This window comes from Saccopteryx leptura, chromosome 5 (genome assembly GCF_036850995.1).
Source record: "Saccopteryx leptura isolate mSacLep1 chromosome 5, mSacLep1_pri_phased_curated, whole genome shotgun sequence".
NCBI lineage: Eukaryota > Metazoa > Chordata > Mammalia > Chiroptera > Emballonuridae > Saccopteryx > Saccopteryx leptura.
The window spans coordinates 181,128,566-181,134,364 of NC_089507.1; positions in this window are offsets into that span (position 1 = coordinate 181,128,566).

The following is a 5,799-nucleotide window of genomic DNA, read 5'->3' on the forward strand; positions in this document are numbered from 1 at the left end:
CCTGTGGTGGCGCAGTGGATAAAGCATCAACCTGGAAACACTGAGGTTGCCGGTTCAAAACCCTGGCTTGCCTGGTCAAGGCACATATAGGAGTTGATGCTTCCTGCTCCTCCTCTTTCCCCCCTCTCCTCTAAAATGAATAAATTAAAAAAAAAAAAAGTACTATCTGGCTTCCAAGATGCAGAAAGAAGAAGGATTTTAGGTGTTTTTAAAATCCAAGAGAAGTAAGCCAAGCTCTTTGAGAACTGCTTCTGAGATTCCAGCATGCCCTTAAAAGTCTCTTCTATCACTAAATTTGCACCTGAATACATATGTAGATAATGTTTTCTGTAAATAATCTATTTTGTTTTCCCATTCTCTACAATTTAAAGGATAAAATCTCACCCTGGTCGGTTTGCTCAGTGGATTGATTGTTGTCCAGGCATATGGACCTCCTGGGTTCGACCCCTGCTCAAGGCACACATGAAAAGTGACCATCTGCTTCTCTTCCCCACCCTCTTCCTCATGTCTCCCTTATCCCCTCTCACAGCCAGTGGCTCAACTGGTTTGAGCATCAGCCCCGGGCGATGAGGATAGCTCAGTTAGTTCTGATATCCGCTCCAGATGGGGGTGCCGGGTGGATCCTTGTCAGGGAGAAGGCAGAAGTCTATCTCCTCTCCTCTCACTTAAAAAACAAACAAACAAAAACAAATAAAGGTTAAAGTCTCAAGTCAAATTTGGTCTTATTAACCTAGAACTATTTCTGCCTTATCTAGAAATACTCTAGGATATATATAACAAAGGGTTTTGACTGTTAATGAAGTTTTAAGAACTATGTTTTCAATTTAAATCAATTATTTGAATTTCAAACATCACGGGACTGTGCCGTCATTTAAACTATGACCGTTGCAAGTGTCCCAGGGAATTCATAGCTAACGTGCCTTTTTGTGTAAGTGTGTTTTATTCTTTCAGTCTAGAACAGCCAGATATAAATACATTAGAAACAGCCAGAAAAGGCACTCCAAATGCAGTAGGTGACAAGTTATTTTGGGGGATTCATTTGCTAAACTTATTTTTGTGTTATTTTTACATTTTTTTCCATTGATTTGAGAGAAAGGAAGGTGAGGGGTGGGTAGAAGAAGCATCAACTCGCCATTCCATTTAGTTGTGTACTTACTGCTTCTCCTGCATGCCCTGACCAGGGATCAAACCCAAGACGGGGCACTGGGCTGAGGCTATGTCCATGGAGCAACCTGGCCAGGGTTATATTTGTATTATTTTAACTTGAACTCAAGAAATGAAGGGGAGAATAGAAGAGATTTTATATATTTCATTATTTTGTCATTTTTGTTAGCAGAAACAAACAGCTCCAAGTTGTGTGGGCATCACGAGACTAGCATTGTTACAGGGCAGTGTTTCCTCAGCCTATGGAAACTTACAAGAATCTTAAAAGTCTTACCGAATCTATGATAGGGCCCAAGGAGTATATTTGTGCAAAAAATTTCGCCACTATAAATAGCCTTATTTGGGACTTAACTCCCTTAAAAGATGAAGATGGCTTAAATCCTGTGGATGCTGGATTAAACCAAGAGGGAAAAGGCCCAGCAGTTGTGAAACAAGGGCTGTTTAAACACACCCAGTGATTGTGCTAAAAGGTCGCAAACTGGCATCCTACATGCTGAGAATTGCTTTTTCACAGCCCTTTTCCCTGTTGCGGTTTGTGTTTGGTGGATTAAGCGACTGGTTTCTTGTTGTACCAGGACTGAGTTCTAGTTATTAGACTTCAGAACTCACCGTATCCAGTGGGTAACTAGTCATTACCTTCTGTGTGCCTGGGAGGAAAGAGATTGACAGCAAAGGGCCCTAATGGAACTTTCTGGGGTGATGAAAATATTTTATCTAGACTGGTGATGGTTCCAGGGCTGCATTTGTTAAACCTCATCCAAGTGTACTTTATTGTATGTAAATTATACCTTAATGAATCTGACATTAAAAACAAAAAAGACGCACCCAGTTCTCTCATCAGGGGACTACCTGCCCTGTATCATGTTCTGTAGTTTTTGCCCAAGTCTTGGTTTAAAAACCCCACTCCTTATGTGGACCTGCTGATTATGGTAATGGGAAAGGAAGCATTGACCTGGAGGACAGTTTGTTTAGCAAGCCGTGTAGAATGCCTCACATCAGTCTAGTGCTATTATTGTGTCCCAGTGACTGGGGAGGTGTACAAACATCTGAAATCATTAAGTGACAGAAAATGGTAGAATTCAAGAATCTATATGAGTGGTAAAAATAATGGCCTCCTAGGAGTTCAGCAAAGGATGTAATCATCATGTGCTGACCGGAGTCAGTTCCAAGGGGGGAAGGAACAAATATTTGCCCAGTGCCTACTCTGCCAGCACTGAGGTCAGTACTACCCCCAAGCTACTGATGAGGAAGTAGGTTCTGGGAAGGGAAGTGACCCATACACTGCAGGGCTGGGATTTGAACCCTTGTCTGCCTGATTCTGAGGCTCCTACTTGCTGCACGTCTCAGACCATCTTCTTTCCTGCAGAGGTGGGGAGACTGCACTGGACATCAGATAGGATTGGGGTTCAGGTCCAAGCACTTAGAGAATGAAGACTTAGTTGAACAAAGGGATGAAGGGAAATTATTTTAGACGAAAGCATCATCACAAACAGGAGCTTAGAAATGGGTGTCAGCCTGTGCTGGGAGGCAGCTGGGATCAGTCTGAGTGGATGGGTCTAATCAGAGCTGACCTACGCTTATTCAGGCTGCTTCCTTTTCTTAACTATAACATCCCATTAACTCAGTGATTGTACTTATTTAAAGACATGTTATGTAACAGTTCAGGAACACCGCCTTTTTTTATACCCTTGTCTTTCATCGAACATTCTTGTATAAACCTTTAAAAATGTATCTATGTCTTTGACGATTAGTATTTAACATTTGAATGCACCTGAAGTCTTTGTAGATTATGACTTTAGAAGTCTCTGCAGCAGGCAGTCCAAGCCCGATTTGGAAAGAAGGTAACAGACTCAGCTCAGCCCTCTGTGGCGGCTTGAGGAAGCAGCGCTGGACCACCTCTCCACTAGTAAGTTAGGACGGCTCAAGAAAAGCCTGCCCTGTTCAGAGTCAGTCTCCTGCCCGTTTCTAGATAGCCTTGTTCCTAATTTATCTCCCTTCTCTTTTCTGAGCCAGTGACCCAGATTCGCTTAGCTGGAGGAGGAAGCATCACAGGGCTGTGCAGACAGGTCTCCATGTCTCCATGTTAGAAAAAGTGAGAAAATTATCAAGCTGCCTAAAAATGGGGAGCATTTGAACTGCAGAAAAACTCTCGTGCAGTTACTTTAATTCAAACCAGTCCTGTTAGGAACTAAAAACGCCGGATTCCCAGAGATACATGTAGGCCCAACCCATATCTGGCTTCTGTCTGGTAACTGCAATCTACTCTACCACCACTAGGTGGCAGTCCTGTTTTCAAGCAGATTTTGAGCAATAATGCTCTTGAAAATGAAAAATAAAAATGAACTGTTTTCACCTCATCATGTTGGCAAAAATATCTTAAAATTCTTGTTAATGAACATGTGGGGAAACAGAAAATTTCTGACACCACGAGTGGGGGCATAAGTTGTTTTGGCATAGGAATCTGGCAGTAATGTTTAAGTTGTGCACATCCTGGGGCCAGGAAGGATGCGCCCAGGTGTGTTCATTTGATGACGATGATGACTGACATTTATTTAGTTCCCACGATGTGCCCGACACTGTCCTAAGTGCTTAAATCACTGTACTACTCTACCATAATATAATAGTAATATTTCCCCTCAATTTACAAATGGTGAAATTGGGCGAAGAAAGGCCAGGTGACTCGCCAGGTCACAGAGCTAGTCAGTGGCAGAGCCACGGTCCACATCCTGCTTCCCCCACACTGCACCTGCCTTCTATAGGCCAGGGGACACGCACACGAGGACTGTTCACTGCAGCATGTGCACCTTGACAAAACATTGTTAGCTCATCAGCCCATTGGTGAGGCAATGGAGCATGAAGACATACAGGATCTGGAAGTGGTCACCTGGAGACAACTCAAAAATAAGTGTTGGGGCAAAATAATTAAAACCAAAAACACAACTGTCTATTATTCATGGAGACCAGCACAGGTGGTAAAATCATAAAAGGATACACTGGAAAGATACTCTCCAAATTTATGATGGGGTTTATCTCAGGGGAGAGAAATGGGATCAGGGAAACAAAGACAAGGACTTTTATCTGTGATGATCTGTTAAAAATTTCCTCCTCTCCCCTTTCCCCCACTCCTGGTCAAAAAGGAACCCTAACCCAGAATATCCTTTTATGATTGGAATCCCACATGTACTACTAAAACCTGACAGCTGTTATTGTCAAGGCAACATACAAAAACCTTTTACTCCGGGACATGTCCCCAGAGATTGGCTCAAGCTCTCTTTTATAGTATGAATAACTTTCTCTCTGCTTAACCCGTAGGCCTCAGAGGCTAGAAGGGAGGGAGGAGGGAGTCAGTTCTACCTTTTATTTAGTAACTGATCAGTGTAAGACAGTGTTTCTCTTTGGGGCACCAGCTCCAAACACTGAAGTACTATTTAAAAATAAAAGTTCACCCTGGCTAGATAGCTCACTTGGTTAGAGCATCATCCCAAAGCACAGACATTGCTGGTTCAGTCCTCAGTCAGGGCATATACAGTAACAGGTCAATATTCTCTCTCTGTACAATCAAAATAAACACTCAATGAAAGTAAAAATTTGCCTGACCAGGTGGTGGCGCAGTGGATAGTGTCGAACTGGGATGTAGAACGACCCAGGTTCGAGACCCCGAGGTTGCCAGCTTGAGCGCGGGCTCATCTGGCTTGAGCAAAAAGCTCACCAGCTTGGACCCAAGGTCGCTGGCTCAAGAAGGGGATACTCAGTCTGCTGAAGGCCCGCGGTCAAGGCACATATGAGAAAGCAATCAATGAACAACTAAGGTGTCGCAATGAAAAACTGATGATTGATGCTTCTCCTCTCCATTCCTGCCTGTTTATCCCTCTCTCTGTCCCTGTAAAAAAAAAAAAAGTAAAAATTCTATTTTCTTTCTTCACTTTGTCAGGGGAGACGGAGGGTAGAATAGGTTATAATCAAATGTTTAATTGCTCAGGTGTACTCAGTGATGAAAATAAATTACCCCTCTCCAACTCCTTTTAAAGCTAGTAGGTAAATCGGTTACCTAGAAACATTGACTTTTGACAACCCCCTTCCTGCATTTACCAAAGTCAACAAATATGAAACTATAGGTCATGCTGATACATTTTCCTAGAACTATAATGAGCTTATAGAGAGATTAATGTTCTAAGATTAACAGGAGCTAATGGCTGTGAGCAAGAGGCCAGGTCTGAGGGGAAAATTTTTCCTTTGGAAAAAAATGGATTTAATACCAGCGTGGTGCTTTCGTCAGCCGTATGAATAAGAATGCATAGCCTGACCTGTGGTGGTGCAGTGGGTAAAAGCGTCAACCTGAAACACTGAGGTCGCTGGTTTGAAACCCCAGGCTTCCCTAGTCAAGGCACACATGGGAGTTGATGCTTCCTGCTCCTCCCTCCCTTCTCTATCTGTCCGTCTCCTCTCTTTAAAATGAATAAATAAAATTAAAAAAAAAAAAAAAAGGATGCGTAGAGTCGCAGAAGGAAATGCAGGCAGCTTTGAAGCTAATGAACTGTCTCAAAGTTCTACTATACGGGTGCATTTTGTCCTTCTGTGAGGTGCCCCCTTGGATAAGCAATACTTCCTTTTTTGAAAAATAATTTTATTTAGAAA